The sequence below is a fragment of the Alexandromys fortis genome, unplaced genomic scaffold (genome assembly GCF_014885135.2).
Source record: "Alexandromys fortis isolate MF-2015 unplaced genomic scaffold, M_Fortis_MF-2015_v1.1 scaffold_22, whole genome shotgun sequence".
Lineage (NCBI taxonomy): Eukaryota > Metazoa > Chordata > Mammalia > Rodentia > Cricetidae > Alexandromys > Alexandromys fortis.
This window is the reverse complement of record NW_026067900.1, coordinates 2,967,658-2,988,641: the sequence shown is the minus strand read 5'-3', so window position 1 is coordinate 2,988,641 and position 20,984 is coordinate 2,967,658. Positions and strand designations below refer to the sequence as shown.

The 20,984-nt window shown below is 46.1% G+C and overlaps 1 protein-coding gene and 1 long non-coding RNA gene across 2 annotated transcripts in view; one reads left to right on the top strand and one right to left on the bottom strand.

The window, feature by feature from the left end:
- Positions 1 to 20,984, bottom strand: part of Rora (RAR related orphan receptor A) — a 736,444-nt gene that overhangs the window by 319,085 nt on the left and 396,375 nt on the right. The window lies entirely within an intron of this gene.
- On the top strand, positions 9,495 to 19,707 carry LOC126490435 (uncharacterized). The gene is made up of 3 exons (XR_007589188.1): positions 9,495 to 10,087; positions 19,233 to 19,298; positions 19,458 to 19,707. It is a non-coding gene; the product is annotated as an uncharacterized lncRNA (long non-coding RNA).

Sequence of the window (20,984 nt, the reverse complement as noted above, 5' to 3'; positions counted from 1 at the left end):
TATGTATATATATTGGTGGAGATTGAACCCAGGGCTTCATGTATGCTAGACAAACATTCTACCAAGTGAGCTCTAGCCCCAGGCCTTGGCCGTTATCTCTGAATTGTCTTTTTAAAGGTCAATCACCATCTTTTCTTATGACTGTACCATCTTTACTTGTCTTCGTGTGTTTGTGAAAGACCAGACATTTCTCCTCACCCCTCCCTAATTCCGCCTCTTTCTTGTTATACTTTGTTTCCTCTAATTTGCTGCCTTCGGAACAATACTCTTTGTATTTCACATTAGACGCCAGCCATTCCTAGTTAGCAGGGCAGTGCTAAGGAGATGGGTGACTGCTGGACACAAAGGAGGGGTTCCCACACGGATGAGACCATTTCCTTGGGGAGATCCATGGCCAGGGTGTTTTGTATTTTATTTCTCTTGGACTGGTCTTAAAAGATCCCTGTTCCTGATTAGAAGTGCACATGTGGGTACTATTACGCTAAAGAAATGTCCAAGGAAGAGAGAAGGGAGGATCCTCCCTTGAAACCTCTGCACAGATTTCTTTTGTGTTTTCTTGGTTTGAATCGACGCTAGGGCTCATTAAGAATGAGTTTAAATATAGAGCAAAGCCCTGGTGTGACGGGAGAGAGACACTTTGTAAAGGGACAATCTATGGACAAGACATCGTCCCTGTAACGGTCAAGACAACTGCCGTGAAGACAGGAGCGTATTCAGAGCACCGCAGTTTTCATGGGTCCCAAGTCTAGGGGCACAGCTTGATACCAGTCAAAGGATGGGGCAGGTTACGGGAGGACGGAGCAGTTTTTCATCAGGTACCTATGACTAAACTCCTATTGAAAACAGGCTTGTAATGAACAGCCATGGTTCAAACCCCAGAACTATATACACCAGACACAGGGGCAAACAGCTGTAATCCCAGTACTCAGGTTGGAGGCTGAGGGACCAACATCTCAAAGCCATCCTCAGCTACACAGTAAGTTGGAGACTAGCCGCTGTCACCTCAGGAGGTCCTGTCTCAAAAAATAAAAAGAAAGTGAAAGAAGCTCTTGTTGGGCTTCCTACTTCATCTTCAGAGGTAGCAGGCAGTACCAGATCCTAAGCCCCCAGGACAACGTATTCTGTGATGTCTTCAGCTTGCTCTGCTGCTGGCTTGAAACTCAGCCCTGTGCCCTCTGCTGATGGGCCTTGATGCCAACAGTTTTGGAACTTCCAAGATACCGTAATGGATAGAGTCTCTCCATATCTTTTTGGCCTTTTAGGCTACTTGCCAAAAAGACTTTCAAACAAGATAAGACTGCATACGTTATTTTTAATCCCTAAAAGTAACACAGTTACTGTGATCTCTCATTGTAGGATGTCGAAGATCATCACGTTCAAGATCACTCAGTGAGGTGGGGACAGAAGTGGCCCTTAAACTTCAACTTCAAGCATGTGCTCAACTCTGGCTTTTCCTGTAGATCTCTACAGCCCATCTGGATATTCTGCACTGCCCAGTTCTACATTACAGGGGAAACAAGTTCTTGGAACTTAAGTAACCTATAATCTATTTGGATTAGCAAAGCATGCTGTACTTTATAAAACAAACTGTGAATATTATGAGAGAGTGTATAATTAGCGACAAAGATAGCTCTTACAGTCCACAGAGGGAATTCTAGGTAATGGAGCGCTGGTTTTTAAAATGGTCCCTGAACTTTCACAATGTCACGTGTCCCTGGCTACTCCTTCTGCTCAAAAAGTCTTTTCTCTTCGTTCTCAGCTCAATAATTTCCTTTCTTATCTTGACAAAATGTTGCTCCTCCCACAAAGCTTTTCTCAACTCATTGGTGATGGTGTCCTGCACATGCCCTTGCTGTCCTGGAGTACACATCCCCATGGTAAGGATGCTGGGCTTGGTTGGAGGTGGGAGAGATGACGAGGGGTATACATGGCCTCATTTTCTCCTCCGGCCTGGGGCTCCATGGCAGGAGCAGCCAGCCTTGCTCGTCTCTGGGTCCCCCACGTCTGGGGTTATTCCTGACATACACTTAAAGGTTCATGCAGTGAGAAAACCAATCAGAAGTGGCAAAGGAAAACAGTGCATCCCACAGCGCAGTCGTGGAAGTGTTTCTTCTGGTCTGTAATTCGGTTTGTGTGTGTGTGTTCACGTGAGCGACTGCAGACAGGAGAACCCCAGGTGCAGGTCTCACCTTCCACCTTGTACGAGGGGCAGGGTCTGTCTCTTGTTGTTTGCTGTTCTGCACATCCGTCTAGCAGGCCCTCCAGATCCATCTGTCGTCTCACTGCACCCACAGCGGGTTTAAGACCGCATGGCTTTTACAGCACGTCTAGGCATTCAACCCCAGGTTCTCATGCCTACGCGGCAAGCAGTTTATCTACTTGGCTATCTTGCCAGCCTAATTCTGGAATTTTGGAGGCAGGACACCAGAGGAGGAAAGAAAAATCCAGAGGGATCTAGGGGCAGCTCTGCATTACCAGGTGCTTAGGAATTGCTGGGGTTCATATTACTGCATCAGAAGAGGGGACCCTAGCAAAAGTGGCCTCTCTGCTTTCTAACCCATTGCCACCCTGCTTGGATGCATAGAGCATTTTCCCATCAAGTTGTGATTAGCTACTCCCTGGGGTCTTACATACCAATCTCTTTGAAGAGAGCAGGGGGCATATTTCTTATTCACTCTCTGTGTGACTCTTCTCCAAATTCTTACCTCAGACTGAGGTAAGAAGGGTCTGGGTCTTCACATGCCTCACCATAGACATTCATTCTTACTTAGGTACTGGATGAAACCGGATCCTCATAGGTGCAGAAGTCCCCAGTCTCCTTTCCCATAGTCTGACCTTAAGAATCTAACTCGCCCACCCCAGCCCAGGCTTCCTCCTCTATAAAAGTGAATCTAACGATGCTTTGCCCAACTTGCTGAGGAGAGGCTTAATTAACCAAGGCTCATTTCTCTCGGCACTTTGGACATCCTCCATAGGCACAAAATTATGTTATTACTCGGAATAATAATAATAGTTTCCACTAATAATTCTGCGTTATTACTGCACTTAAGGAATTGTATTAGAGGCCTTCTGGAGCAAGTTTAATACCTATAAATGTCTCTCGCTGGTAAAACAAGAGCACATCGTACAGTGATTATGGTTTGTCTTACGTTTCAAAAGTACCCGTTGGAACCCTCTGCAGAGTCCTTCAGCAGCGCCTGGCCAACAGGGACCTCTTTTCATCTTGCTTATTCTTAGGCCCACTGAAATGGCCACACTTTAGCAAAGCGGCTTGCTATCAAGGCTTGCGTGTGAGCAACTCCAAGGGCCCAGGGTGTGAGCACAAAAGACTTTCACACAGGAATAAGAAGAGGACCCAGCTTTTCACAGCCAGAGCAAGATGCCCATGTTCCAGACTCCAGCTTTGCTCTATCTGCCATGCCTTTGCAAAAACACTGTTCTCAGCCTGCGAAGGCTCTTTCATCTTACCCCTAGTATCTCCTTCTTCAGTTTGGACAGAGGCCACTCCTTCGGGTCTTATGTACCAAACCCTGACAGAGAGAATCAAATCCATTCCAGTCTTCTGGATTTGTCCATGTGCCTCTGCCCACTGGCACAGGGTGTCCATGCCATTCTGCAGAGCCACATACAGTAGGTGCTTCTTCAGTATGCTGAATGAATAAATGGATCTCTTCCATGTCCCTCTTTTTCTTCAATCTCTTAGACTCTACCTTCCAGACTGACTAACCCTTCCTTATCCACGATTATCACTGGTGACCAAAATAGATGGAGGAGGAGGAGGAAAAGAAAGAAGATTATCCAAAGGATAGAGATTGCGTGGGCAAAGGAGATTAGGAAGAGGGCCCAGTGAGGGAGGAGAAGGATCTAGTGAAAGGGAAGTTCTGAAACCAGGGAGTTTCCCCGCGAGATACTGAAAATAAAGCCATCCTCAAGTTTCCATTTTTAAGGAAGTGTTCCACACCAGAGGAAAGGTGTGGGAAGGAGACACCGGTCATGATTCTCTCCAAGCGTTACCTTCTCTGCTCCTCCTGTTCTCTCTCTTCAACAGGAAGCTGAGCCACATAAAACTGAGGATGCTGCAGAAGGCCCCAGAGACAGAGTATGTCCTTAAAGATCGCACTGCAAAGTGGAAAAGCTCCAAAGGAAACTCGAGTAGGGTCTGAGCCCCAAGTTGCCTGTATTCTCTCTTTTTCTGTTGCTGTGATCAAATGCCACGACCAGAGGCAACTTAAGGAGGAAAGGGTTTAGTGCACAGCTCCATGGAGGCAGCCAAGGCAAGGAAGAATTGCAGGAGCATGGAACTCACTTCATACAACGGAAGCAGAGCATAAACAGGAAGTGTGGCAGGGCTAGTAACCCCTAGTGACACACTTCCTCCAAGGAGGCTCTATCCTCTAAAGGTTCTGTAACCTCTCCAAACACATGAACCTATGGGGACATCACCGTTCAAACTACAGCACTGCCGTTTAGAAGTATGGTGGAATACCATTCATCGGAGACCCCGGGCTCTCAAAATGCCACTCTTGGTGGTGGATAAGTACTTACATTGACAGAATGCTTACATCAGATGCAAGTAGCCTTGGGCTTCTTCAACCCAACATCTCATAAAACTGTGTGGTGGCACATACCTGTAATCCCAGGACTTGGGAGGTGGAGGCAGGAGGAGCAGAAATTCAAAGCCACATGTTCTATACATCCAAGGCTAGCCTGGTTTATATAAAGACCTTGCCTCAAACACTCTGCCCCCTAACTTCTAGAGATCCTGACAAGAAAGGGGCGTATCTGCTAAGCAGGAACAGACCTTAGTGCCCACAGAAGAATTAAACACACTGAACAGCAGTATGATGCTTTTATATGAAAAAAATTCCACATCATCATTAGGAAAACAACTTGAGCCAATTTTTCTTGGCTCTTGGTTCTGCTTTCCTAAGATTAGGTGTGTGTCTCAGAGCCTGTCTATGTACATAGGCCCAGCAAGAAGGCTGCTAAGTCCCTAACCTGGCGAGATTTTCCACACAGTCTGGGTCAGGCAGACAGAACTGTATTTAAGGACTTTTGCAAACCTGCCCAAGGAAGGTCACCAGGCGGGCTGAAGAACACCTGTTTCGCCACGGGCTGCCTTCTGCGGAGGTTATGGGACACCAATAAGAAGAGTTCTCCCAATGACTCCTAAGATCTTGAGTAATGTGGTCTCATTCTCTAACTTTCTATATCTAAATTCTTCTTTCCTTTCTGGCAAAGTATTCAAAAGAAGATTCTGTATGTAGTAGAGGGAGCAACAGTCTCATCTTTGATTTTCAAGATCCCTGGGATACTTTTCCCCAACAGCAATCCCACCTCCACCATAAGGAAGAGTTAGAGTTTGCTAACCAACAAAATCCTTCAGGACTAAGTTCTGATGCTGTCTGACATTATTTTTTCAAACTCTGATGTATAAGCAGGAGAGCAGGAAGTCACACAACACAGAAACATCCATGGTGCTGTTAGCTGAGGCCTGGGAACATCTGGAGAGCCCCCTTGGACAGCTAGTAAAACCACAATTCTCTGGCAAACACCAGGTAACACTGGCTTTCTTCATCACAGGGCCTGTCTTTGTAAAAAAAAAAAAAAGGAGAGAGAGAACTAAAATCTCTCCCAGATTCAATCAGAAAATGCAAATGAGGTCAAGTTTCTTACAGGCTTGTGAGATTTCCCAAGAGAAATTTCCACAGTGTCTCGACTGTGGCTGCTGCCCTTTAGACTTGTCTGTGGGGTCCAGGGAGCTCTGCGTGAGCGCCTTCCTCTCTTGCCTTGGCTCTCAGCTGGGTGAGCAGTTGAGTTCTGTTAAAGGGGCTCCCTGAAATACCAGCCAAGGACTAACGTCAAATACACACACACACACACACACACACACACACACACACACACACACACAGAGTCTACACATGGGTGGAATCTGTAGCCAGTCTCTCTGCCCTGTCTTAAGTGCATTAATATCAGGCCACAGGATCCTTAAAGTCTTTAGCGGATGCCTTCCTGCTTCTGGGACTAGCAACTCTACCCCTTCCATTTTTGAACGATAGGAATCTCTTTCATGAAGTTCTTCCAGACCCACTGTTCAATGAGAAATGTGAATGGGTGGGAGGGTGGGGTTCCATGGGAGTCACATATGCGGGTTCCATGGGCATCACATATGGGGTTCCACTGGGCGTCACAAATGCGGGTCTCCTAGTGGGCCACTGAAGTCTCAAACCTTCCTTCCTAGTCATTGGGAAACTAGAAGTTTGAGACAGGCTGACAAAAGACACAGCAAGCCAGCACACCCAGCTCTACTGCCCAGTCACCCGAGGGTGCTTCTGGGAATTTATAAGGTTTCCTCGCAGGTCCTAACAAGTGCTTCGAAAGCCACCTTTTTATTTTTGTTTTTCCCACCCAGAGATAGACGAATACTGCAGATCCCAGCTCGTTGACAGTTCCCTTCAGTATGAACAGACTGCGAAGAACGAGGGCAGAAAGGAAGAAGGAAGACAGAACTCTATCCCTGAAGGCCCCTCCCCCTTGTGTCAGGAGGGCTTTGAAAAAACAGATGGCTGGAGCCTTGATTCAACATCGCACTGGTGGGGGAGGGCTGATGGGAACAAAGCTTGCGTGGCGCGAAGTGGGTGAAGAGGAGCGGTCAAATTAGGGCACATGTTTTCCTGTAAAAACTGTACAAATTCTCTTTAGGCTGAGTCTTCACCTGTTAGCCCATGGCTTTCAAAGTGAGAAAGAGATGGTGGGGGTGGGGGCAGAAGTGAATAAGGATTACAAGAAACTTTGAGGACAATGACACAAATTTCCCCAAACCTGTCAAAACTGACCGTCTGGAGGCTTCAACTTGGTTACTAAGGGACCGACTCTCCATACACCAGAATCCTTTCCTCTTCTTTCCTCCCTCCCTTTCTGTTTTCTTCCTTTATGAAGCAGTGGCCCATCGCAGCCCAGGCTGTCCTGAGCTCATTATATAGCTGACCATGACCTTGGGCTCCTGGTCCTTTTTTCCCACCTCCACAGTGATGAGATTACCTATGTGTACCCTCATGTCCGGTTTATACAGAACTGAGCATCCACCCTAGGGCTTTGGGCATGCCAGGCAAGCTACCAGCTGAGCCACACTTCCAGCTCCCAAGTCTCTGTTTTTTTTTTTAGAGCAAGTTTCCCTCTACCACAGCCTTGCAGCAGGCAGTTCACCTCAGGTAATGGGCCACAGGGAAGCTCGCTAACATGCAGGTTCCCAAGTTCTGACCCGAAGGAAGGAGGATGTCACTCAAGAACCTTTGCAGGAGATTGCGGGTGTCTAATCCCCAAGCCCTCCCCTTCCCCCTCCCTCTCCACCCCAGCTCTGGTATTCTACAGAAGATGGCATCGGCTAGTATTGTGGCTGCCCCACTGGCAGGGTGCGCCTCCCCTCCACCAAACATCACCATTACCTGCTACTGGCTACAGGGCCTCAGACTGCAGCCAGGCCTGGCTCCTTCTACTTGTTGGCAAGGCTAATTGGCAATGCCAGGGACCCGCCTTCTGCCCTCCAGCTGCCAGGTCATTGGTATGTATGTGCAGTCCTTCCAGCCAGCCCCTCCCCCTCTATGGCAGCCTCCTTCTGCCTCCATGCCGCCTTTCCACCACTTTTTAGACCCAACCACGGCCTCCTTGGCTACTTGGGATGAGGGCAGCTGTTCTCCATGTTGGTGTTTTGAAGCTTTCCCGAAGGTGGCGTTTCCATGAAGACACCAGCCTTCTACTCCAAACTCATTGTGCCCAGAGTGGTCTAGATGCTTCCTTGTAAGGGTGCCTGAGGGACTGGCAACTCACCTAACTTCACCTCCTGCCCCTTGAAGAACCACTCCCTCCTCTCTATGGCCCAAAGGCTTGGAACACACTTCTGTGGGTTCAGATCCAATTTAATGACTTGTAGCCACCTCTCCACCCTGCCTAAGTTATAAGCTCTATGACGCCAAGGCCTATGTCTTACTCATATTAGCATCCCTAGCAACCAGTGTGGGGCCTGGTGATACCAGCATAAACACTGATGGAGGACCTACTGTTTGGCAGGCACCAAGTTGGGGCAGTATGTTACTTTTATGCAATACGTATCATGTCACTTTATCCTCAGAAGAATGCTACAGGATCCATGCTATTATCAGTCACATTTGAATAAAGGAGGCCAGAGAGCGAAGGCACAGGGCTTAGGGGACCTGACTAAAATCACCTAGTTAGTAAGTTGTCAATTTATGCTAGGAATCCAGGCAGCCAGATCTCAAGACTGCAGCTTGCTGAATAAAAGAAATATAGACCAGTGAATGGGTCTTGATGTCCATAGAAACACTGTAGTTTTAGAGCTCACAGCAAGCAGACAGTATTTGGTACAGATTATATTTGAGTGCTGGAGAAACTGAGCGCTTGGGTACCCAGAGAAGTGAGCAGCAGCAAACAGAATTGTGGGTGTAAGTCCTAACCATCAAGAGGTGACATAGGTAAAAACAGAAGTCTGCCACCCACTGTTTGGGTGAGTCGGGTGGGTCTGTTACCCTCTTTCTTACTCTCAAAGTAGAGGAGATAACAATAGAATTGATCATGTTGTTTTACTCTCTGGGTGAAATCAGATCACAGGGGCACGTGGAGTCGTTCCCAGTGTGTTTCACCTGCTCTCTAAATGCTCCGGAGACTGGGAGAGTCGCCACATCCGGGGCTGAAAATAGTCTCAGAATCTCAAGTCCTGCTTTACTCAGGAGGAAGAAACCGGAGTATCGTTTTCATATTGATTTTCATAACTGGAATTGCTAGAATATGATCTCGAAAAAGCAGCTCGGCCAACTTCCCAGTCAGTCAACATCCTCCTTGCAGCCTGAAGAGTCAGAACCCTCCCTGATCTCAAGGGACACTGAGGGTGAATGTGGGTCTCTGGACTTCAGACAGGTTCACTAGTCTCCGACCCCCTGTGTCCTCATCCTCCCAGCTAGGAACATCCGGCTAGGGACAGGTTTATCACTCTGCCATTGGAGCTCAGGAGAAGCATTCCCTGCTGGAGCTCAAATTGAAGACAAGCAGGTCCATCAAGACCCAGCACTCTCAGGGGTCAGGCGGGTAGAATGACAGAATCGCATTGTAACTGGGGATTTGGGAGATCTGCCCCGGGAAGAAGGCACAGCTCCCCCTACCAGACTGGTTACTGAGCCATGATTCAGCACTGGCGTGAGTCTTTACCCCCAGGTCTGTACATACCAGCACTCAGGGTTCAACACCATCCTCCCAGGCACATCTGGCTTCCAGTTCTGTTGTTATCTTTAACCCCCCTCCCCAAAGCATGTGATCATTAAGTACTTTTAGAAACGCTGAGCACATAGCCCACACAAACTAAATCTCTAGGCTCTGGCCAGGCATGAAGATGTTCATTTTTGAGGTGATTGTGACCCATCCAGTGAGGGTCATGTCTTACATCCAAAGCAGCCTCATATGGGAAATGGTTGGAATGTCAAATTCTCCACCAGGCTTACATTCTTTAGTGAGTCTCCATGACACAGAAAGAGCCAAAAGTCCACCTTTACTCGCTGAGTGCCCTTTGCTCTACTAGGTTGCTTTTGTTGCTGGCGAGCAGTACTGTGACGAAGAGTAACTTCATCGCAGCTTTCCCTTCTGCATTACCGTCTAGCATCAAGGGAAGTCAGGGCAGGAGGTCGAGCACAAGCAGAGGGTAGCCATGGAGGAAAGCTGCTTCCTGACTTGTTCAGCATCTCTTCTTGTACAGCCTAGGCCTACCTGCCTCGTGATGGTGTGGCCCACAGTGGGCCAGGCCCTCCCACGTTAATCAGCAATCAAGAAAATGCTAGAGAGACATGCCACCAGGCCAGTCTGGTGGAGGCAAATCCTCTTCCCAGGTATGTCTAGATTTGTGTTGAGTCAACAGAAACTAACTATGATACTCCATCATTTTGGCCTTGGATGGAGAGCTCCCTGGATGCCGGCTACAGCATCTGGGGGCTCAGAGCACCCTGTTCCTGAAATGGGATGGAAACTCAGCGAATATATTCAGAGAATGAACAATGCATGTGTGCATCTTACAGCTGAACAGGTGAGGTGGCTATATTGTTGAAATTTTTTTTTCAGAATTTATTGTCATGGTCTAATAGAGATGGGATGTAAACATACATAAGCCACTTTTAACCTTCCCAGAAATAAGAAAGTCTAATTCATAGTAGCAAGTAAGTAAATAAATAAATAAATAAATAAAGAGTAGATACTGACAGGTCAAAAAAATTAAGTTAATGTAACAACTTTGCTCAAAAGAGTACATTTTCCTAAAATAGGACTGTCTCTTTAGGTCAAAATCCTGAGTTCTTATTAAATTGCACTGAGGCAGGGGGCAACATATTAATAAGGTTATTTGTGAGAAATAATGAAGTTTATGACAAGGTTTTCTGACCTTTGAATTTATTGGGAAAACAGAGTTTAGGCTCATGGATAAGGAATCACAGGGTCTGCTAAGTAAGTCACGAGAGACTGTCTCTACCGTGCAGACATGTCCAGTGCCTGGGTCAATGGGCACTAGACAGATCAGCTCCAAGCACATCCAAGAAAGAAACGACTACTAAAAAAGTAGTTGTAAAAAAGTGCGTAAAAAAGTTGTAGTAAAAAGTGCGGGAAGGAGCACTGTAGTTTGTCAGGATGAGGATGGGGTGATACTGTCCTCTCAAGTAGGCTTTGGGGAGTTCATACAGCCAACGTTTTCCCCTGGTCCTGGTGTGGAAACAGTCCTCATCTATGAAGTCAAGACAAAGTTTGTTCTTGGATATCTTTTGGGGGTTCAAATGAGGAGACACAAGTATCTCTGTGAACTCTAAATACAGCTTTGCTGACAGAGGCCAACTGGCTCGTTTTACAAACATCTTCCCTTGTAAAAAAAAGAACCCCACCGTGCCAGCAACCAGGGTGTTACATTCAATAATAAAACCCATGTTAAAACACTCAGTGTGTTAGCAAGCATATGCTGCAGTCATTAGACCAGACGAGCGAGACTGAGTCCAACCCTGCCATTCAATAGTTCCACGAACTCTGGCAAATTACACCATGTGGTGTCGCCCTGTTTCCCCATCTGTGCAATGGGACGCACAGGAGTACCTCCACCGGCACATTGTGTCTGTGAAGATTACACAATGGAACTGAGTAAAGTTTCCCAACAAACATTCCAGAGGAAGGCATAGTTAGCAAGCCGTCTCTAGAAACCAAGACGATGTTCACTACTGCGAATGCTTTCTTTCTTTTTCTTTCCTCTTTTTTAGTAAAAGATTTTATTTTATTCTTATTTTTAATTATGTGTATATGTGTATGTTGGGTGTGTAGGTGCCTGTAAAGACCAGAAAAGATACAGTTCTCTGGAGCTAGAGATACAGGCAATGGTGAGCTACATGGCATGGCTGCTGGCAATCAAGCTGGGGTCCTCTAGAAGAGCAGTCCACTCTCTTAACCGCTGACCCAAGTCTCTCTCCAGATCCCAAGTATGGATCTTATGAATATATGTTTTCTTATGCCAAAGGGATTACAAGTAAGTTACAACTGCTAAGGAAGAGCATAGCAGCTAATGAAAGGAAAAATAATGTTATGCCTATGAAAAAATGTCGTAGCAGTGACCTCAGAGGTGAAGTGAAACACATCATATAGACAGCCCACACAGGCTAAAGGAATGCTATGTGGCCAGGAACTTTGGGATCTTATTAGTGCTGATACCTGAGAATTAATTAGCTTGGGTGATTAGAGCCTGAAACTTAGGAAAGTTCAGAGGTCAGTCTATTTTGAAACAGTGATCTCTCTCTGGTGACAAGCCAACAGGCACATGCTGTTACGTGTTCCACGCTTACCAGGCAGAACTGGAAGAGTGTTATGGGATGGCTTGTCACAAGCCACACTATGAAACATATCTCAGCTGGCTCCGTATCCACACCGTGCATGCTTAGATACAGGGTTGATGTGACTGGCAGAGGGACCAGGGTAAGGTGTAGCTAGACTGTAGAAGTCACTGTGACATTGATAACTGTGCTGTTGATTCATTAGAGACTGACTGAAGCTGAACCACAGTAATGCTCTCTCACAGTCTCCATCAGGACGTTTGTTGGAATCACCGACGTTCCATGGGGGCTTTGATTCAAGGTGGCCTCATTTAGGAAGCACAAGGCAAGGAACCAGAGGCAAGACAGTGGAGCCCCAGCATGATCTGTGGGCAACAAGCAACAGGTTGCTGCCCTGTTTTAAGGCTCTGTTCAGGCAGAGGTATGGGCTGCTTTCAGGACCAGGATTAGTAAAAGGAAAGAGCTGTAGATAGCAATCCACAGCATGAACGTCCAGGATTTTCTATTGTGTAAAAATACGAGAATTGGATTGACTAGTTTCTGAGCACATATTCATGTCTAGATTTTGTAATTAATGATTAGCTTTGAGAAATGTAATTTAAAAATAACCTGTCTGAGTCTTGGGCAAAACAAACTCGATAGGAGGCTCTCCTCACTCTATTGCGGTTCTGAAAATTTGTCATTATGGATGTAGCACTCTGGGTCTCAAAGTCTTTTGGATTCTTTTAAGAACTATTAATTTTTGAAAATATATGTGTGATTGTGGTGTGTGTGTGTGTGTGTGTGTGTGTGTGTGTGAGAGAGAGAGAGAGAGAGAGAGAGAGAGAGAGAGAGAGAGAGAGAGAGAGAGAGGAGAGAAGAGAGAATATTCAGGAGCCTACAGAGACCAGAGGCATTAGATCTATCTGGAGCTGAAGTTGCAGGTAGTTCTGAGTCACCCTGGATGTTTTCAGGTTCTCTGAAAGAGTAACATATGCTCTTAACTTCTGAGCCATCTCTTCATTCTGACTTTTGCTTTTTTTTTTTTTTTTTTTTTTTTTTTTTTTTTTTTTTTTTTTTTTTTTTTTTTTTTTTTTTTTTTTTTTTTTTTTTTTTTTTTTTTTTTTTTTTTTTGTCAAGGCAGGGTCTCCTTGTAGTTTTGGAGCCTGTCCTGGAACTACGTCTTGTAGACTAGGCTGACCTCGAACTCACAGAGATCCGCCTGCCTCTGCCTCCCGAGTGCTGGGATTAAAGGCGTGTGTCACCTCTGCCCGGCTGACTTTTGCATTCTTAAGAATGCTCTGGTAAAAGGCAGACAATTCCAGAACCTCTTACTTGCTCTTACCTTGGAGGCAGAACCAAGTGGTCAGATTATTTTCTAAACATAACAGGTGGGAATAGATTGCTGGATGGGACGGCATTGAATTTAGTACCAGAGAGGAAGGGGGCATGTCTCAGTCACCTGCACAAACCCTGTCCCACGCTAGCTGTAGGCTGATGCATTGAAACATTATATCTAAGTAGAGAAACACCTCTAACCTGGTTACTATGGACTCAAGGGCAGCTTTTGAACTTGGGTCCCAGGGACTGAAGGGTGAAGTGACCCCCTGCTCTCCAGAGGACAGTCTCTAGGCCTGCTGCTGCCTCTCTCTGACACTAAGAGGACCCCAGGCTGCTGCTAAGGACCATTTGGGGAGCAGGGCGAACACTGCCAGGCTGCATGAAAGCAGCCCTGCTGCAAGGCTGCTGCTGCTGCTGCTGAGCCACTTCCAGGCTTTATGCTTTTTTTAAGCACTTGATTTAAATGAAGAAAGAAATTGGCTTATATTTTTAGCAGCTCCTGCTACTAAAACTCATTTGACAAAAGTGCCAAAGGGACAGTTAAGTCTGACTATGATTTTTTTTCCCATGGAGGAGGAGGGTATAATTCATCTGAAAATGGCTGGTACTTTCCTGGCCTGGGGACACTATCCTAACTGCTCCCTTCCCCGCCTTTTTTTTTTCTCTTAAAGACATACTCCCCCATCCCAATCAAACGTCAAACTAAAGATATTTATCATCCTTAGCTTTAGTTTTCAAGCACTAATTGAAGCCCAGGATGGAAACCTTAGTTCAAAAACTCCGCCAGCTTCAAGCACACTGAGGAAGAAGAGGCACCAACCTGGGTGAGCAGGACCATCTCCCGCGTACTAGCGGAAAGTGAGGAGTTGGTAGGGGTGTAACCTGAACCTAGGCAAAACCCAGCATTTAAGGTGTATGTCCATGCATTGACTTGACTCAAAGTCTACGACTTCAGGGTACCCTGACTGCTCCCTTCCTTAATTTTTCCTTCTTTTCGCTTTTGTTGAGACAGGATCTCACGTAGCTCAGCCTGGCCTTGAAACTTCTTTATATGCAGGGAAGACGACCTTGAACTCTAAATTCTCCTGCCCCCAAATGCCTGAGAGCTGGAATTGTAAAAGTTTGTGTCACAATTCTGGGTTTATGCAGCGTAAACATTTCAATGACTAACGCTTCTCTTGTGGTTTGCCTCGGAACTACCCTGAGATTTCGTCTGTATTAGTTAGGGAGAGGATTTTTGTTTGTTTGTTTGTTGTTCAAGGTTAAGATATTTTTCTAGCGGAAGATTCTGACAACATACATTAGTAACAGACTCGAATTACATTACTACATAATGCATTGCGTTAATTATATGTTACTTAGAAAAATGGCGTATTAGCCACACTGCCAGTGATGTACAAGACTTCAGCCTGTATAAGTAAAACCTTGAATGGGAGTTTGGAGGGGCTAGTGGGCTGGGAAGAAAACATGGCAGGGGTGGGAGTGTGGATCACCAGGTAAAGGGCTGCCTAGCATTCAAGAAGCCCTGGGTTTGATCCCTGAGCTCATAAGACTGAGCAAGGTGGTTCACACTTGTAACCCTGGCACTTGATAGAGGAGGAAGGAGTTCAAGGTCATGTTTGGGCGGAACTGGAGGTCTAGCCTAGAGTGCAGGAGAGAACGTGCTTGCCCCCTGCCCTCTGGAAGTTTTCCCCTGGAAGTGGAAGATTACGAAAGATGATCATGTTTCCAGAGCAAGGTCTGAAAAAAGAAAAACGTGTTTTATATTCAGTGTCCTTGAACTAATTCTAAAGGCTGCTCTCAAGCCACTGTGCATGGCTAGGCTTCTGGCAGGACCAGCATGTAGGTCCATCAGTCCACCTTCCCACAGCAGCACCATGGGAACTTAGATCCTCTGGGGAGGAAGGGGCTCTGGAGAAACCGAGCTGGGGAGAAGCTGTCTGTTCCGGTTCACAGGAAGAGGTCAGGTCCTAGTGTGGATGTTTGCTCCCCGTGAGCCCAGGGGTTAGGGAGTTGTTTATCATAGCTACTCCAGCAAGCCAGCATTCTTGAAGACTCCTCTGCAGCAGCCAGAACACTAATACAGTTTCCATTGTATATGTTTTATCAACAGACAGATATAGAATCCCTGATCATGCGGCCAGCATGTACTACATGCTCACTTAGTACCGGAAGATGTAAGACAGATTTGTGTCCATTTAGAAACAGCAATATTTTTCTTTTATGATTTTTATGATTTATTTTTATTCTTTATGTGTATGAGCATTTGCCTACACGTATGTCTGTGTCTTATGTGTGTACCTGATGTTCAAAGAAGCCAGAAGAGAGGATACCGGGTGCCCTGGAGCTGGAGTTACATGTAGTTGTGAGCCACCTGATGTGGGTTCTGGGAATCAGACCCATGTCCTCTGCAAAAGCAGCCAGGGCTCTTAGCCACTGCACTGTCCCTCTAGCCCCATCAGTACAAGTGTGGGCAGGGATTTCATGCGGCAGGCTCTCAGGGGTAAAGTCTCGGTGATGTCCAGGAGTGGTAGACTATGAACAGGGAGCTTTTAGGAGGTCTGAAGGGAAAGGCAGTCAAACTGAGACAGCACATGGGCTGGGTGGCGTGGATTGATGTGTGTGCGGGGATGCTGGGGGACACTCAAGTTCGGGTGCAGCTCCACTAGCTCTGATTCCAGGCACCTGCCTGCAGGGGACGGGTAGAGAGGCAGCAGGAGAGTGGGTGCTCCTGCTCTTCGAACGGCCACTTGCAAGCAGCGGGAAATCTGTGACTGGGGCACAGATATGGAGACCTTTCTAGAATGAGAATCTAAAGTGGGCAAGGGAGAGAGATGAGGGCAAAGCTAGGCTCAGGCACAGTAAGTGGCCGGTTACTTTCTCACATCTTTCTCTGACCCTTGGTGAAGAGCATTGGGTGATAATCAGCCCGCAGAGTACTATATGGGTGAACCAACGCTCTTGGCCCGGCCCTTTGGAGCTGTGGACCCTGAAGAGGAGGCTCCTGGGAAGCCAGTGGCAGAGACATGATTACAAGCCCAGGAAGGCAATGATGAAAGGGAAGCCACTCTTAATAGCTACTCTAAGGACCGCTTTCCGTTTCCCTTCCCTCTCTTCTTCCCGATTCCCATTGATTCTGATTCCTTCTCATGTTCAGACAACCCTTGCCACCTGCAGCTGCTCTAGACTCCCCTAACCTGTGGAAAGGTACGGAATTCATTAGCATTCATTATGGTCTCGGGGTAGCTCATTTACTTTCATCTTGCAATATCCAAATGGTTACTCATTTATTTAGCTCATTCAAGGATTTCCAGGAGTTCTGCAAAGAAGATATTAGGCACTTCCCACCCCCTGCCCCTCACAAATCCTGCATGCTCCATGGGGGTTGGGGTTAGTGCAATGGAGAGTAAGGTCCAGTACTTAGTAAGAACCTCCCAAGAGGAAAACACCATTCCTTTGGCCCTGGCTTCACCTTCATGGATACCCACAAAATGGGGTCAGGAGCCTCCCCAGGGCCTTCACAGCAGGAGTCATCATCTCCCCTGGAATGTGTCTGTGCAAACAGAACTCAGGCCTGGCCTATTACCTATTAGTCAGCCCCTACCCCACTCTCAGGAAAGGCTTTCTTCAGCCTCTGCATCAGTCAGGGAGAGGGGTCAGTGGGGATAAAAGCAGCCATCTCCAGACTGTAGACGACACCTCAGAGGTGCAGGAGGTGTCTCTGTGTCCATAGGCTCTGCATTCTTCAATCCAACCAAGCCTGGATGGAAACTACAGTAAGGCCTCAGATGGATGACTTGGCTTAGGACATGTGCAGATTTACTCTTGGGTAATTATTCCCTTCACAACACAGTAGAGTGATTTACACAGTGTTTATATTACACTGGGTATTAGAAGTGATTGAGAGATGATTTAAAGCACATGGGAGCATGTGTGTAGATTCTCTACAAATGGTACTGTTTTACATGAAGGACTCGAGTTTGAAGGGATTTGTGTTCTTGCTCAGTATGACTCAGATACCAAGAAACGATTATATGAACTTCCACCCTCCCCCTTGAGCCCTGAGATAATAAGGATGAAAATGGAAAGACATCACAAATCTGAAGGTCTCTAAACATGACTCTTCCCTGAGCCATCTGTTTCTAACACAGTCCAAGCAGCCCAGGACAGCACTTGGAAAGATCTGGTCAGTCCTTCCATGAGCTGTTGTCATTTATGGGGCAATCAAGCAAAAGGGCAGGGCCCAGACACAGCACACACTTGCCATGGGACTCTGCTGACATTTTATTTTATTTTTTTAAAAAAGGTTCATTTTATTTTAAATGTTGAGTGAATACAAGTATATGTCTATGTCTGAGTATGTGCACATGTGAGTGCAGCATTCTTGGAGGCCAGAAGAGGGCACCAGATCCTCCATAGTGAGAGATACAGGTGATTGTGACCTGCCTGATGTAGGTGCTGGGAACCGAATGTGAGTTTTCATAGAGCGTAGTATATGTTCTTAACTGATGAGCTATCATCTCTTGAGTCCCTCTGCTACCATTTTAGAAGATTTCCTTCTAGCCTTTTTTTCTTTATCCAGAAACTGGTAAAATTGGCATTATTCTAACCCTGCAGCTTTAGATCTTGATTTTTTTCCCACTTAACACTGTATGATGTCACTGAGTAACCATTAAAAATGTTATCCCGATGGCTGTGTAAATTATAGTACAGCTCTTTACTTATTAATTAGTGCATATATATTGTCCTTAATACCTCCCATCCACAGCCTAGGCACAAGAGTTCCCAGGCTTTTGTGAGTGTCTTAGTGGTGGGTGCTCACAGAAAGCCTTCATGACTTGGTAAATGCTCCCAGGCAAGTGAAGCCGCTGTCTATATGGGTGCATCTCAGCTTCATCTTTTCCCTCCTTAGAGCTCTGAAATTCACACACGCAGACTAATGCCTCTGGAATGTTTATTCTCTGAAAGCTGGATGCTCCAGGGTATACAAGAAAATAGCCCAGAATGTGATGGGAAACACATGGCAAGTGTCTAGTTGATTCAAGAAAAACTCAAGATTTACATGGGCACGAGGGAACCACTCCTCAGGTTTTCTCCTAACCAAGACTGAGTTTCCAAACATTGTCCATAGTCTTTTCTCCTCCAGGGTCTCATCCTGCCCTGATCCGATTTTTGTCCAGAAACTAGAACACCAACAAGTTAGACATAGCCCATCTGGTTTGGGGGTTTAGTATGGAGAACACACCACAGCAGAGGCTGGATGGCATGCCTGCAACTCAGAGCGGGATGCCCTTATGACTTCCCAGTATCCACTGGTTCATCTCTTCTGATATGCCAGCTGGACTGTTGACATTACCTCCCCATGGACCAGGATACAAAGCAGATTTCCCCCTCTAAATGGTTTCTGGAATTCTCATTAGCTAGTTAAAGGAGGGTAAGATTGGCCCAGATCCTCAAGTTTTCTAGAGCCCGCAGTCACATACCTATGATAATATTTAAATATAGACTCCTGGATCCGGAGATTTGCCTCTACCTTATTTGGCAGTTCAGAAGGGAGACCCTCCAGCCGCTAGATGAAGCTTCGTAACTCTTGAACTCAAAGCCATCTGGCAATTTGCTAGGGCACATCTGTGTTCCCATGTTTGGCCATGACGGTGTGTCGCAACCAACACTGGAGGTGTTGTAAGACATGTCTGTGCTATTTGATACTTCGGAAAAAGAAACTAGCTGTGTTCAAGGCCATCTGCATCAAACACTGCTCTCAGAGGTGCCCCGGGAACTGAGAAAAGAGAGACCCTGTAGTCAGTATAGAAGGAGATATACAGATCACATAGTCTGTTGTTTTGGGATAGTAGTTGAAGAGCTTTTGTGACTGACAAAAAGCAGTAATTTTTGTAAACAATGTTCTCTTTCACCAAAGAAGATTTGAATAGTATTAAAGACAGTTACAGTCAAATATCTATTACCCTCTTATTCCATAGGAAGAAAGACTTTAGCTGGGCACACGTCAAAATGATATATATTAACTACATTAAATACATTTATATTTTCCAGCCTTCCTTGCAGCTGGTTGTGACCCTGTGAGCAAGTTGTAGCCAACAGGATGTACCAATGAATAAGGTATGCACATTTCAGGGCCTAGCACTCAAGCGACAGCTGATTCCCAACTCCTCTAGTTTGTCAGGGACTTTCCTGATTTTACCATTGAAAGCTCTCCACCCTGGGAAATCCCCTAGTGGGATGTTGCTTACCTGTCCCTTTACTTTCCTCTTCCTTTAGTCTAGTGCCTAGAACATGAACCATCTTGGATATGCACATGATGATGAAGCTCATGAATGGAAAAAGGAGCCTGGAATCACATCCTGCCCACGACGCGAGGCTATCAAAGCAGTTCAGACTTCATGGTCATTATCAGTCAACTTCTGCTTTGGTTAAGTGACTAGCTTTTGAGGTTTCCAGTATATCTGGAGATAGCTAAACCCTAATAATTTCATTCATTTATCCCTCTGACGAAAATAAAATAAAAGGAGGCAGAGTTTTCATGATTTCAATCTGTCGGGAGGGGTGGGTATCCTACTAAAGGACCTCACCTACGAGGTTGCATTAAGGGGAAAATTGAATTAAAGTTCATATCTTTACCTACATCCCCTCTTTCCTGTTTTCTCTGTCCTGTTTCTTGATATTCAGCCTTCTGCTCCATTCTGACTGTGTCTCTTGTCTGGAGTCTGCTGGGTCTTGCTCCCCATTGCCCTCTAGCTATGGGTCTATAATTTCTCTTACAATGACCAAACCTATCAAGTACCATTTCTTTTACTTTTTTGATTATCATAATTGTGGACTCTTCTAAATTCTTATGACATCTGTACACATTAGACATTTAATTACAAGTGTGTGTGTGTGTGTGTGTGTGTGCACATGCCACCTATCAGGTGCTTAAGTCTTGCATCTCTAGAAAGACCCTGATACCCAGGAAGGGAAGGCAGAATGGTTGAGGGTCCATGGGCTAGGAGTTAGAGGGTCCATATTCAAATGCAAGTCTAACGTGGGCTGCTTGGGTGTCTTGAACATAGGTTTCCTCCTTGGTAAGTTGGAGTGATGGTAACATCTCCTCTGTGGTGCTGTGGCAAGGAGATACTATGAGAGAAGCTACCAGCCACCAAACACCACAGCCATTGTGATGGTTTGGTGAAATATGCCATTTCTTTAATCTTTCACTACACACACCTAGTTGGCTCACTTCTGTGCTGGGACTGACTCCACGTCTCTGCAGAGTGCATTCACAGGAAGAGGCAAAGATGATGCCCCTCAGATGTGAAGAAATTGCAAAGATTATGGTAATGTCTGGACATCTCTATAATGCAAAGAAGGCAAGTTATAGAGAGACTATGTCACACTAAGATCAGATTTCAGTTTCTACTTAGGAGTGGCTTTGAGATCTAGGTTAGCAATTAATGTAGGGCCATCAGATCTGTCCATCACGCTAGACATGCAAGGCAAGGTCAGTTCCTAAGAACAGGGCCACCGCCCTCCTCACTGTCAACCCTGCGTATTCCTGGCCTCCACAGGAGCAGGGCTAGACATCACAGAGGCTCTCTGTGTGTTTTATGTCATGAAAGAGATAGTTTCCACTCAGCAAGCTGCAAGGACACTTGCTCTTTTCAGGAGCTTCAGACTTTAGCAGCTTCCTGATGACATTCAGCTTGAGACCACCTATAAATGGTTGTGTGCGAGTCATTCCGTGACTTGGGAAGGCACCATTTGAAGAACCAAAGTGCCTGGGGAAGAACATGCAAGAGCCCGGTCTAC